General features: G+C 43.2%; 2 protein-coding genes across 10 annotated transcripts in view; one reads left to right on the top strand and one right to left on the bottom strand.

The window, feature by feature from the left end:
- Positions 1–14,866, top strand: part of LOC119178073 (PAT complex subunit CCDC47) — a 613,343-nt gene that overhangs the window by 362,265 nt on the left and 236,212 nt on the right. The gene's annotated exons all lie outside the window — the stretch shown is intronic.
- LOC119178075 (uncharacterized) overlaps positions 1–14,866 on the bottom strand; it is a 61,953-nt gene that overhangs the window by 19,590 nt on the left and 27,497 nt on the right. The gene's annotated exons all lie outside the window — the stretch shown is intronic.

Here is a 14,866-nt window from a genome sequence, read left to right as displayed (position 1 = left end):
CAAAACTCTGGCATAACTCGGTCAGTTCTACGACAGTGCGAGGACTCTTATAAAGCAACATTTGTAAAGCGTCGTCCTCAATGCCCTTCATGATGTGCTTGATCTTGAGTTCGTCGGACATCGACTCGTTGACTCGCTTACAAAGGTCCAGAACGTCCTCAATATAGCTTGTGAAATTCTCACCAAGCTGCTGGGACTGAGTATGCAAGCGTTGTTCGGCACAGCCTTTGTGTACCTCAGGCCGTCCGAAAACTTGTGAGGCTCGTTTTGAAGACAGACCACGTAGGGAGTGTTCTACGACAGTGCGAGGACTCTTAAAAAGCAACATTTGTAAAGCGTCGTCCTCAATGCTCTTCATGATGTGCTTGATCTTGAGTTCGTCGGACATCGACTCGTTGACTCGCTTACAAAGGTCCAGAACGTCCTCAATATAGCTTGTGAAATTCTCACCAAGCTGCTGGGACTGAGTATGCAAGCGTTGTTCGGCACAGCCTTTGTGCACCTCAGGCCGTCCGAAAACTTGTGAGGCTCGTTTTGAAGACAGACCACGTAGGGAGTTCTGCTTCGTGGTTTATGAACCACAGCTTGGCCACGTTCGGCAGGTAGAAAGAGATGTAGGCCAACTTGGCGGCGTCATCCCATTTGTTGTGAGTACTCACTCGCTTGTACTCAGTGATCAATGTCCTTGTCTTCTGTGCCTCTGTGCCCCTGTCTTCTGTGCCTGAGAAAACAGGGGGATCTCGCAGACGCAGAGAACCGGCGCAGAGGACAATAGGCGGTGCAGGTGGAGGAGTTGGAGCGGCGCTTGCGTCAATAGGCATAATGGACCATAAAATGCGATTCCGAAGCTCCAGGGTGAACGAAACCCTGCAAACTCCACCACTTGTAACGGGGTTTATTTGCAGAGCAGAATGCAGAAGGTGAAGCAGTCAGCAGCTACTGGCTGCTTCACCTTCTCGTGCAGCAAGCACGAGCTTATACTGATGGCGATGCCCCTGAGACGCCGAGAAATGCCGCTGAGGCACCTCTTCTTCACTACACAATGTACATTTTGGATGGGACGAGATGCCAAGGCCGAATTAATCGAAATTCTGAATTAAAGGGGGTCGAATTCACGAGATTTTACTGTACTATTTGCGTGTGTCACTCTCAGCCCGAGGATCTAAAAGATAGACCTGCCAAAGCGAAAACTGCATAGAAGGGCAGTTTTCGCTTTGATAATTCAGTGTTTTTCGTGACATTTCAATTTGTTTAAAAGCATCAGCCAGCATAGTTGAACGCTTTATTTCGTGTACCTCGCACATCGAAAAGCAAAGTGTATTTTGAACAAGCTTTAAAAACACATTATTTTTTACAAACTCTTATGAATGAACGGAAAAACATCAAACAGTCGAATCTTGATAAATTGAACTCGAAGGGACCCAAAACTTTGTTCGAAATAAAAGAAGTTCTATTTAATGGAAGCTAAGTAAACGGAGAGCTCCCTATGCAATGGTACATGTGCATTAAGCTAACACACGAATGGGAAGTTTCAGAAGACTTACATTCATTCACAAATCAGAGAACATTCCTAATTAATTGAAGTAATCGGTGATGCGCGTCTGCACATATTTGCCTTGCAGCAAGTCAATCAATTTCGCACGCAGCTTGCAAAGCATGTCTACTCCGGCTTCAGGATTTTTTGGCAAGGGAAGTTGTGCACGGCAATGTCCAGTGCCGACACTCTCTAAAGACGATGGCGACGATGAGTGGATATCCGCTACTACACTCTGCGCCAAAGCCGCAGCATGGCCAGCACGTGACAAAAGGAGGAGCGTCTCCAAGCGGACAGAGGCAGCTCGGCATTTGATAGAGAACGAGCACTCCACGGCAACCTTTTTTTTTTGCTCTTTTTTCGCGCTTTGTTGAAACAAGAAGGGTTATGTGACAGGAACAGGAAATGGGGAAGCGTGACACAGGCGCATGAGAGAGCCACACTCCGTGACAGCTTTCTTTTTTTTTTCCTCTCCCTCTTCGCGTCTGGCGTTGGAAGGAGAAGGGTCTTTACGTTGTAGGGGTGAAAAAGGGAGAAGCGTGGCACAGGTGCGTTGCAAATCGACTTTTGAGAGAGAGCAAACATTTCACCACAGCTTTTTCTTTCCTTTTTATTTGCTTCATGCGCAGCGCTGATGTGTCGGAGGTGCCACCGCGTAATTGGGCGGGGTGCTGAGAGCATTTTCGGAACGCGGTATGTTTCAAAATAACTGTGGAAAGTGCTTGCATGTTCGAATTACTGGGTGTTTGCACCCATTGGAATACACATAGCTTTGATAGGATCTCATCGTGAGTTTGAATTAACCGGAAGTTCGAATTAAGCATGTTCAAACTAATAAGATTCGACTGTATATGCATCACAATGCTCTCAAGCATCCACTCGTTGGAATATCATCCTATTAGTTTTTCTCTGTACAAAGTATGATGACTCCGTGGTATTTGAGCGAGGCACAACACTGCAAAGGCATCGCCCTAGTCGCGCGGAAGTCGGAATAATTGATAAACTAATCTCGTCCCTTCTCAAAGTGATGGGAAACCATTTGCAGCGCATTGCAGCATCGGGAAATTCAGAGATGCATTCAATTTTTATGGCAGAAAAGGTTATCGCAGTGTGCAGCTAGTGCACACTAACTGTAGGCATAGGGGGAACTACTGCGGCATAAGCGGTAAGCGAATGCATTTGTCTCTATGAGACTCGATTAGAGATTCGTGGCAGCTATGTTTTAATCATTAGTATGTTTAAAGTGGTATGTAATAATGAGATTTGATTGTTTGTAGACTTCCTATGATCATTGTCGGGCTAAATGTCTCAGAATGATGAAATGGCACTCAGACAGTTGTAAATGGATTGGTGGCCTATGCCAGCCGCATGGATCTATTTTGGCGTACCGCAAGGATCCATTTTAGGTCCAATATTCTTTATTATCTATATCAATGATATTATAGCCATCCCAAGAACTCCTGCAATCACTCTGTAAGCAGATGATACTAGTGTGTTTTTCTCTGGCATGCAACTCTACAAAATAGGCATTCAAGCTAATGCATGGTTAAAACAATTAGCATTATGGTTACATATAAATAAACTTAACCTGAATGTTAGTAAAACAAAAGTTATTGTATTTAAAGCACGTAACAAACCAGATAATTTCGAACTTCAGCTTGCATTTGAAAATAGTGTAATTGAACGTGTTTCTTCCTACAAGTTTTTAGATGTCTTTTTTGAAAAACACTTAGATTGGTCCCATCACATTAATAAAATTCATGCCATCATATCAACGTCCCTTGCTGTACTCCACAAGCTTGAAGACCTTGTTCCAAAATCTTTAAAGTGGCAGCTGTATTACACACTAATTCATTCACACCTTCACTACTGTATAATGATTTGGGGGTCTACATCTGAAACTAATCTTGTTAAGCTAATAAGATTGCAGAAGAAAGCGATATCATATGTAGAAAACCTGTCATACAACGATCACACAGGTTCATACTTTCTAGAACACTGTGTTCTAAAAGTGAATCAACTATATGAGTTTTGTTTACTCTGTTATGTTTTTAACGAAATTAAGCTCAATCCTTCAAGATATATTGAACTGCAATCTAGTAGCAATGTGCCTTATGAATTAAGATACGACCATTATAGAATTCCACTTGTCCGAACCACCTATGAAACGCAAGCACTTACGTATTTCATTCCCAGTCTTCTCAACAAACATACTCAGGCTATAGAAATCGCGCAGAAATCGTTGTCTCTGAAATCTTTCAAAAAATATATTAAAGCTTACCTTCTATTCTGTCCTCAAGATTGATAAGTTCTTTATATACCAGTTATATGTTTCTCTGGTTTCGTTATTTGTAGTGTTATGACTCTTTCTCTATTACTGTACAAGTATGTACTCCATTTACTCTGTACAAAAACAATGTTATGCATGCATTATTAGTGTGTTACATTGTATTTCTTTGACCATGGTCTGAGTGGTGCTTTCGGGTACTTGGGTCCCGTCAGGCAGAGGAAATCTGCCTTTTGCCCTTGTATTCGAGACATACATTTGTCTGAAATAAGGACGACAACAACAACAACAACAACAACTACTTTGATAGTTTGCCCTGTGGTGGGTGCTTATCTCCACAATGCTGGTAATGGGGGTCGCGGCTTCTTGGTTATAGATCAACTTATATATTAAAACAGATATCATTTTAAGGTACCCTGTCAATGTGTCGGGAAGTGGTGCATCCTTATAATGCTGCATGGACTTGCTCTTCATGGTCGTTACCTTCTTGTGATGACAAGGGTGATGATGCTTGCCAGGCCAGTTCTGGCTGCGTTATTGCGAGCACTGTTTTGGTTTCGTAGCAGACTGCATGAATTTTCTCGAGAATAAAAATACTATGTGTTAGAGCAGTGTAAATCCTGCCAAATTCATAAAAAGCTACTGTTTTTGAAAATAGTGTACTTCAAAGGAAGCTGATGTGTGCTTCAAGCATTCACGACACACCAAGTACAGTAAGTGCTTCAAACACTGATATCAGTCCAATCTTGGTGCTTTTGACGCTATTAAAGTAAAATATTTTTATAAGAGACACTCAAGGGATCTGAGAAACTTCTCTTGTAACCGAAAATTCTAAGGACATGAAAGAGTTATACCCCTGTCACACAGGCACCCGCAAAGCCGTTTCGCTCCTTCATTCTTATGACAAGGGAGATGCGGTCCGTGTCACACGGCAACTCTTAAGCAAACGAAGGTAAACGGAGCATTTCGCAAAAGACGTTTGATGATCTCCCTTTGCAGTGAAAAGAGGTAAACTCGTTCCCAGTATTGGCAGGTGAGAAAAAAAATTCAAGCACTTAATTGCTGCAGTGACAACAATAAATACATTTTGCCTATATTAAACGTTCTTTTGTTGCACTACTCATTCATAACGTGTGTTTCTTTGGCGCGGTGTGGACGGCATCGTCCATGCGTGCGGTTCTTGTTGTCAACGCGTTTGCGTGTGCTCGGGAGAGGGATGACTGACAGCGCCTCAAGCCTCAACTGGACACCTCAAGCCTCAACTGGACAACCCATATAGTAAATACATGCTCTTCCGCACGTAAAAAACTAGGGTTTCTAAAGCACCGATTAGCTAATGCCCCCAGTTTCTTAAAGCTTAAAGCTTACAAAACAATGGTAAGGCCTTCCTTGGAGTACGCCTCGGTAGTATGGGACCCTCACACAAAAAACAATATACAAAAGATAGAAAAAATTCAGCGCCTGGCAGCCCGTTTTATTTACAGTAGGTATAGACGCCGCGATTCCCCCTCTGCGATGTTGCAGTTGGCAAATCTTGAACCTCTTGAGGACAGACGACGAGCTGCTCGACTTAACTTACTCCGTCTAATATATTTTTCTAAACTCAAAATAAAGCCAGAAAACTACATGGTAAAGGATTCTTCCAGGCCTTCCCGTCACAAACACAGCTGTACCATCAAGCCAATTTTCGCAAGAACTAATTTATACAAACACTTTTTTCCCGAAATCAATTTCTGAGTGGAATTTGTTGCCCCGAAACTCTACTCTTCTTTCCTTTTCACCATGAAATGCGCCTTGTGTTTCCTGGCTTTCAGAATACTTGTTTGATTTAACAATTTGTTGTGTGCCTAAGAGTGTGGTGCTTTGCTTATGGATTGTGTTGCAGTGGGTGTACTCAGCCCTCTGGAAACGAGTATAATTTGATGGTGATTGCTATGTTTTTCTTACATTTCGTGTATACCAGTATCAATTTTGTTGTAACTTTGTTGTACTTTTATTTTACCTTTGAACTTGCTGTACCTTTCCTGCTTGGACCTTAAACGGTTCGCAGTATATGATAAATAAAAAAAAAATAAAAAAAAGCGCTGCATCATTGTCACCTGCTTCGACGACTGCAGAAATGGTAATTGGACAAGACATAATTCAAGGGTAACTTGGGATGCACTCACTAGGGAAGGAAACACAAGAACTTTGGTGCATGGGCTACAAAGCCAACTAGTCGCCGAGCATAGCGCAATTGTAACAAACATAGCGTTAGGCACAAGGTGGCCAGCGTAGCTGCCAGCATTGCTTCAATTAGCGAATGTGTTTCCATTCGAAATGATTTTTAATGCATTGTTGCATTCAGACGTACCTAATATTGGGTTTTCGTAAAAACCACATAACAAAGATTCACAAAAAAGCACCTAGAGATGTAATTGGGATACTTCTGTGAAACTGAAATAGTGCCGGCTGAGCCCCCTCGCGGCAACTATAGTAACCTTGTCATTGCCGTGTGACACTGGTACAACTCCATCTCCGTCGAACTTCTTAGCGGAGCTTTATGTTGACGAAGTTTAATAAAGTTCGGTGGTGGCCGTGTGACAGGGGTATAACTCAAGTGCACTTTTGATCATATTGAGGTCCGAATGTGGTTTTGAAATAGCAATAACAGTCCTGTAACGGCTAGGTTTGTTTATTTGCTGAGAGACCCTTCAATGATGTTAACAAAAAACAATGAGTCAGAACCGAAACTGGAACAGGCAGCTGCCTTGGGCTGGGTATATACAATGACGTCAGGGCACGTCGCCACGGCTGTCGAGGGTGTAAACGTAGCAGACATGCTTCTTTTATCGTTCCAAAAGAAAGTTGGCGATGTCATCTGACGGGGAATGTGCCAGCTCATCTGAACACACCAGTGGAAAGTTCAGCAATTATTGCTGGTGAGTGGGAAAGTGTTGCTTTTTGATTTTAATGCATTTTGTGTGCCCCAAATCGATCTCCTGGTTGCTCAATAATGTGCATGCTTAATAAGACCCGTTGTCAATGATGGCTAACACGATATGCAGTTGACAAAACTGGACTGTGCTCCCCATCGATGCTTCATAAAAGAAAGCGCACACCACATCCATCTGCTGGGTGAGGTAGAGTTCTGAAGAAAAAAGTAGGCTCTTACGTTACTCACACACAGGGTGGCAGGCGTTTAGATCTGTGATTCCAAAATTGTCTGCCAAACAGGGTGGCCTGGGCTTACAAAAGTATGATTTCAGCTTGGTAGAAAGTGCAGCAACTATTACAACGTAAAACGACTGTTGTCCCCTCTATCCATGGTGTGGCAAACAACCTTTAGAAGATTGAAAGTAAGGTGGGTGTCCGAGTAGTCATGTCTGCTCCAGAGAAAATGTCAAAAATACATATGTCACAACACTTGTCCTGTTTCGAAAGAAAAGAAAGGTTGCCAAATTACCATATTTACTCGATTCTACCGCACCCTAGATTGTAATGCGGACTTGGTTTTCACGACGAAAAAAAAAAGTAAGACATCGATTGCAACGCGCACCTATTTTTCTCGTTGGCCCACGCGATCACACTACTCGAGAAAACGACTCCTTTCGGGAGCGTCTTCCATTTAAATATGAGGTACGGCGGAAGCTTGTGCCTATCTGACGTGCAACAGAGCATTGCCGTCACTCTTGTTTTACCGTGGCCAGATGTCAGCATGCGAAGTTGCTTCGCCCCCTTCTTGTCGACGGTTGTGGTGCCAGGCATGTCGAAGTAGAGAAACGTCTGATCGGCATTCCCGATTTGCCCAAGCAGGTAGCCGTTGTTGTGCCGCACGTTTAGGACGAACCTCTGAAAACTGTGAAGCTTTTCTTCGTACTCCTCCGGCAAGTTTTGGCCCATGCCCGTTCGCTTTCGGAGGGAAAAGCCTTTCCTCCTCATAAAGTTAGTTAGCCAGCACCTGCTAGCTTTGAACTGGCTGGGCGTTAGCCCTTTTTCTAAAGCTAACTGCATAGCCCGCACTTAGAGCAGTTCTGTCGTCACGGGCCGCTGTGCCGCTCGCTGCTCAAGCACATACTCAGCGAGCAGCTCTTCAATTTACGGAAACCGGCCCTGCTGTGGTCCACTGAAGCCTTCGTGTCAATCTTTGCTCTCGACAATCTTCTGCTTTTGTTTTCGCCAGTCCCGCACGCAGGTTTCGGGAACTCCAAACGACCGCGATGCGGCCCGATTTCCGTCTGTTTCAACACACGCTATGACTTTTCTTTTAAAAGCGGCATCGTGGTGCCGCTTTTACACACAGGCAGAAATGGCCGACGCGCCATGCAGCCCATCCCGAAGCACGTAGGGGGCGGCCATTTTGGAAATTCCGATGGCAATAGAATGACCGTATTCATTTTTTTTCGCACTCGATTTTAACGCGCATGCGATTTATAAACTCGCTTAACCGGAAAAAAGGTGCGCGTTAGATTCGAGTAATTACAGTAAGCATCGGGTTGAATATGTTGAGTGTGCACTGTCGGTTGTTTACAGGGTGTCCTTGTCATGTGGTCTTGTTTATGTGGGAACAACTGAAAGGTGCATAAATGAGACGTTAAAAGAGCACCATAATAAAGTGCAAAAAGGTACCGATGGTCACTTGACAATCCACTGTAAAGAGCGCAGTTGTGTGCCGTATTTCAATATCTCTTGCGTGTTATATGGGGGACAGAGATTTATTAACCTGTTGGATCGTAGAAGCAGTGGAAATGACACGTGATGATTTTGAGTGTGTTAGTGCACTTTCTATTTCGCTCACGCGGAAAGAACTTTGTTTTTTGGATGGAGTGATAGATAATAACGGATGAATAGTGTACGAGACTTGCATGTGTGGTTTTGTTGTCTTACCTTTTGTTATTTTGTTCTCTTTCACCCCCTTTATAAACTCTCACGTTTGCAATAAATGTTTAGTTGAAGTTTAGCGCTTGTATTGTGTGTTTCGTGTAACAGTTGCTGCGCTTCCTACCAAGATGTATTCAAACCGACTTACCTGATACAATTTTTTATTGTAATTCCAGAATTGCTTACCAAATTTCTAAATTTATTTTTTAAAAAACCAAATTATTTATGGTTATATAATTTGGTACACATCACCACGGTACCAATGAGAACATCTGTTTCGAAGTTTTTTTGAAATCGGTGATTATGGGAAGATCGCCGGCATTTTCTTAAAGAGACACTGAAACACTTCAAAAAGAAAACAAGATTATGGTGTCGTAATACGTAATTTCATGCACGGAACTCGAAAATCAAGTCGAAAGCTCACATAAACCAGTGCAAGTAACTTTATTTTGCCGGAAACAAGCAACAGGCGCTGCGGCCACCATCGCGAGTCTCGCTGCCGCTGGGATTAGTCGAAGTTCTATGACGTCACTGTCAAGAAGGTGAGGACAGCTGACTGCGCTCGCCGGTAGTCAATGCCATGTTTATCTGTTAAAATCAGGTAGTTGCTGTAAGTATGGCGAACTGTGAAAGTCGAACCGAGTTCGCTGTTCGTCCGTACATGTTCGAGCCGATCGTCATTTTAAGGGCGACCGGCTCGAACAACTGAAGCGACACAGCAGTGCGAGTCTGAACCAGCCACTTTCACCCGCATCGGAAACATAGACTGGCACGTATAAGATGCATGCCAGTGCTTAATTTCAATCTAGTAAACTGTTATAAATGATATGCTTATAAGTGGATATAAATTCGATTAGAAACAGCAGCATCGGCACTCGCTTTCAGCTGCGCATTGGCACAGTCTGCGCTAGGCGCAATCAGCATGCAGTAACATCAGCTGTTCGTGAATTTCACAGCTCAGAGAGCAGCTTTCTTAATGCTCTCAGTATCGTACTTCGCAGCAGGCAAGGCGCGTACGATAATTCACTACGCTATCGCGCGAGAAAAGAAAAGGGGGAGGGGGGGGGCTAGATGAGTGCCACCCTTGCGGCAGTGGTGATAAATGTGCTCTGAACTGTGCTGAAAATTGCTCAGAAATAGTTTGGCTTATATATTGCAGTTCTCTTTTCATAATACCGTCGCTTTATATTACAGTTCTCTTTTCATAATACGGTCCCTTTTTCTAAATTGCCCAGTACTACAGCGATCATATGTTAAAATGCAAATGGTATATAAGCTGTGCTAGAAGCATGGAACTGTCGTGTAGAATAGCTGATTTTGATTATGCGTACTGATATCTTTGTGCACGTGTTTTCGCCATACGAGCTTGATAAATTTAAGAATTTATTTTTTGTAAATGTGTCAGTCAGGCGCTAAGTGTTGCAGTTTAAATACACATTTGGTGATCAAGCTGGTGGCCATTTTAACGAACTATCAAGATGTGATTAAGTCAGGCACAAAGGCCTATTCATGTTCAAGTTCAGCATAATTCATGTTCATGTATAATGTTTACAGAGGTGGAAGTGCTGCACCATTTGCATCATTCTGCACCAATCTGAACCGCTGCGCCAAGCTGCTCCTGAATGGCAATTTGTGTGTGGAACGCCAAATTTAGCCGAATTTCGCCATCAACCGAGCAAGACACGTGAGCTACACGAAAGGCGCAACCGCGTTCCTAATAAGTTAGTTTGGTGACGCCGTACTTTGGTTCATGCATAAATCTTATCAAGGTGGTGTTTGTGTGCATACCTGAATATGTGACTCTATATATGTTTTAACAGCAAAGCTGTTAGTGAAACCATATAAACTGAAAAAAAATTAAAATTAGTTTCACCGGGGAAGTGATGACTGCAATAACAAAAATTTGTAATTGTAATACCGCATGCGCTTTCTATTTTTGCTACCGCACCATTACGCGTGTAACGCTGCCTTGCGCAATCCGCACCCCGATGACTGGGAACAATCTAGATAATCTTGGAACATTGCAATGAGATTATGCGCACAACGCGTATATTAGAGTTGTTCTGAAACTTATGCAGCCGCTAGCGATAATGCAGGAATCTTCGATGGCAGATGTATAAATGCCGCGACAATTTCCTGCTCTATCAACAGCCGACGCTCTGGTTTACAGTTATCAATCTACAGCTTGTATTGCTTGTAAAGTGAAGTTTTGTTTTCTGGACACAGGTTCGCTCAAATAAGGTTCACTCATGAAAAGAGCGGCTGCCGCTTTCGTCAACCTCGACCTCGTGACAATACGAAGGTTGAAAGCTAACACTTTTGAATCTGACATCGCGGCACTCTGCAAAACGCTGGTGTGAGAAAAGATGTACGACCGCTCCAGGGAAAAATGCTCTTATCACACAATCTCTTTCTATTGAGAGCGCACCACATAGCATGGTTTACAAGCCGCGCGCTGTTGCTTGTCGATAGTGCGTGCACCAGCTTATGACAACCGCGCCCTTAGAATCAATGTTCACTGCTGCTGCTCAAGCGACCCGTCCCCTCTGCCCCCCTTCCCTTTCCGCCGCGTATTTTTCATGCGTGTTCAAGACGGGTGGCATGTTTCTTTTCTGCTTGAGCATTCGACGGCAGGTATAATCAGCGCCTCCTCTATTTTTTTTAAGTGCTCGGGCGAACGCTCTCTTCAGGCCGTCAAACACGCACTCAGCCTACGCTCGCCGCTGCCGCATGATGGCGCTGCGCAAGTAGATTATGAGAGGAGGCTACCGCCAGCCTATGAGAGCAAATGAAAGGCGACCTTAGAAAACAATGGGAAGGACGGGCCGAGCTCGAGCAGCGGGTTAAGGAGCTAATGGCGCTTTGCCCCGGCCCCGAGCGGTGTGAGACGGAAGGCAGTGTAGCGAAAGGCAGTGTCGCCTTCTCCTCTACCCGTGCCTTTCGTATATATATATATATATATATATATATATATATATATATATATATATATATATATATATATATATATATATATATAGCTCTCATTCAAAATATTAACATGCTCAAGGTAGGAAAAAAAAATTTGGTGAAAGTGCACTGAAACAAACTATTAAAAAAACTAAGGCCACTATATGTTCAAATATTTTACAATATACCGACGTGAGTGAGACAGGCCTATAATTGTTCAATGATGTTCTAACACCACTTTTGAAAATTGGGACAAGAATTGCTCTACGCCAATCTTGAGGCAATGAGTGGCATTTTAAGATTTCTCGAAAATAATCACTAGGTAGTACGACAGCCACTCCTCAAATCGTCGCAAAAATTGATTTTATATACCATCAGGTCCACATGACAATTTTGTATCTAAAAGAAGTAGTGAATTGAATATACCTTCTCGGTTAATATTTATATAATCTTCCAGAAGTGTCACTGTAGTACCTGATTCAATTTCCTCGTTGTCACCCTGATCCTTACATAAAACCGATTGAAAAAAATTGCCCGCAGCTTCCCTCGGGGGAACACTGAGGAGGATGCGGACCATATAATTGGTTAACGGGGTGTTAAAGTGCGACTTACTTGGGTCGATGGCTAAATTGGTTAACGTGGTTGTGAAATGGGGTGTTAAATTGCGACTTACTTGGGTCGATGGCTAAATTGGTTAACGTGGTTGTAGGATGGGGTGTTAAATGAGTGAACACATACACACGTATGCGAAAGGGCGGCGCTGGTCGAAGGGACGTCGATCATTGTGTTTGTGGATTCGTTGGAATTCATTTCACCGCGACCTTGGACGTCGACGCGCCGTACAAACCAACCGACGAGCGGCAACTGAGCGAGCGAGCGCCGACCTTGAGTATATATACAGCACGACGGCGCATGCACTGTCAGCTGTTGAATGTTCTCGAAGCGCGACGCCACATGCGCGTCCACTGGAGAATCAGGAGAATTGTAGATGTCGAACGCGGTGTGTAGAGGAGGAAGGGTGCACAGATGGTGGAGGAGTGAAGCCCGCGCGGTGTGTAGAGGAGGAAGGGATGCACAGATGGTGGAAGAGTGGGCGACGGCGCGACGGCGCATGCGCGCGCATCAGCTGTCGAATGTTCGAGAAGCGGTGCGGACGGCGCGGACGGCGCACTACAAGGCGCGAGTATAAGATGCTCCGCATCTAAAAGTTGATTGAGTATTTCAGCTATATCTGACTTTTCTGTGATTACTTCTTTTCCATCTACAATAAGATCAATTCCTTCATTCGCTTCCTTTAAAAAGAGCCAAAACTTACGTGGTGAGTTTTTTTAGAAAGTTGGTGAGTGTGTTATTGAAAAAATGTTCTATGGATTGCGCTATCTCTGCGTTCAAGTTTTTCTTAGCACATCATATTTCTGTCGAGGCCCTATGAGTTCTGCGCAGTCTTTTTAGTTTACGCTTTATGTGAATTATTTTCCTACTTATCCATGGATATCTTCGTTTTGTCTTTTTAACGTGAGTGGGTATAAAGCTGTCTAAACAGTAACCAACAATTTATTTAAAACGTTTGCAGAGCTGTTCAACGGACTTAAGTTTTGATGGCTTCTGAAATACGCCAAGCGACATTTCTAAAAAGTTCAGGATTGCCGTATCATCAGCACGATCGTAATCTTTAATATGTGCATACACATGACGCTTTGCTCGAAAGCCGGTATTAAAAAAAATACGTCAACCGCAACCATTCTGTGGTCTGATATGCCGTCAACTGATACGACATAATCAGTTACTCTACTTGATATGAAAACTAAGTCTAACAATGACTGTGACGTTGGGGTAACTCGGGTATAATCTTTTACGATTTATGTGTGGTTATGGGAAAACATCAGCTCTAATAACCTATCAGCACTACGGGTTTCAGCATGACCACTTGAAAAGCGCGAAATATATGCGCGAAATATATGCGCGAAATAAAGTCACCAGCCATTATCAGCCTTGTGTTTTCATTTACATGATCACACACAAACATATTTAATTCTTCTAAAAACTCTGGTGGACTTCCAGGTGGTCTGTAGACCGCTCCAATGAGATGCGTATGATTAGCGTAATTCACCTTGCACCACACTGTTTCTGGCAACTGGCAATGTACTGTTGTTGCCGCTACGTTGTTTTTAATTATCACTGCCACACCGCCACCTCGGGTGTCCCTGTCCCACTGGAAAATCTTGTATCCTGGCGGTAGGATGCAGTTCTCCATTATAGCATTATTCAACCATGTCTCCGTTAAGACAACAACATGTGGGCTGTGTGTAATCAACAAGATTTCTAAATCTGTTACTTTATTTACAATGCTTTGTGCACTCAGTGAAAGAATTCTCAGCTATGAACGCGCCGTCTCAGACGATTTTATGCCACTTCCATCTGTCAGTTTTGGCACATTCGAGCTGCTATGAGCGGAAGTTGCAGAGCTGTGGTTACATTCTTTTTTATCTTTTTGTTGCTTGCATTGACTACAAATATTTCGTGTCTGATCCCACTGTTAAAGCTCACCGTTCACTTTAAGCTTGTTATGAATCAACTTCACTTTTGCTCCCTTTGCCCTTTCGGTTTTGCAGCTTTGCCATAACTTTTTCCTAGCGTAGACAGTTTCCTTTGCGTAATCATTGCTGACACTAATAGTAGTCTTCTTCAATTTTTTAGTTTTTTAACACACTTTCTTTTTCGCGGTGATCGTAAAAATTATAGAAGACCGGTCTTGAGCTATTTGGTTTTTGCTTGTCGAGCCGGTGAATTTGGTCAACTGATTTTGCTTTAATACCCAATTTTGCGTCAAAAAGTTTATGAACAACAGTTTCCGTCAGGTCTGACTCTGTTTCACCAGAACCTTTCCGTAGGCCGAAAACGAGTAGATTATTACATCGACTCCTGTTTTCGTAATCAATTAACTTCTGTTCTTGTTGCCTGACTATAGCTTTCAGACTGCTAATTCGCTCACTCATTTCTTCAATAACTGTAAAATAGTCTGTCAACATTTCAGTTTTAGTATTTAAATTGGATATTTCTTTCCTCATGGCCTCTATCTTGGTTTCGGATGCTACCTGTTTTTCTAAGATTTGCTCCAACATCTCAACAGTCCTTGGCCTCAGGTTTTTCTCAACATCACCAGACTATAAAAGCATCAACACCACAGACCAGCAATCAATGACACAAGCAATACAAATGTGAGGGCACGGCAATAC

The sequence above is a fragment of the Rhipicephalus microplus genome, chromosome 1 (genome assembly GCF_043290135.1).
Source record: "Rhipicephalus microplus isolate Deutch F79 chromosome 1, USDA_Rmic, whole genome shotgun sequence".
Taxonomy (NCBI): Eukaryota; Metazoa; Arthropoda; class Arachnida; order Ixodida; family Ixodidae; genus Rhipicephalus; species Rhipicephalus microplus.
Note: the sequence above shows the minus strand (reverse complement) of the source record. Positions and strands in the feature narration are given on the sequence as shown.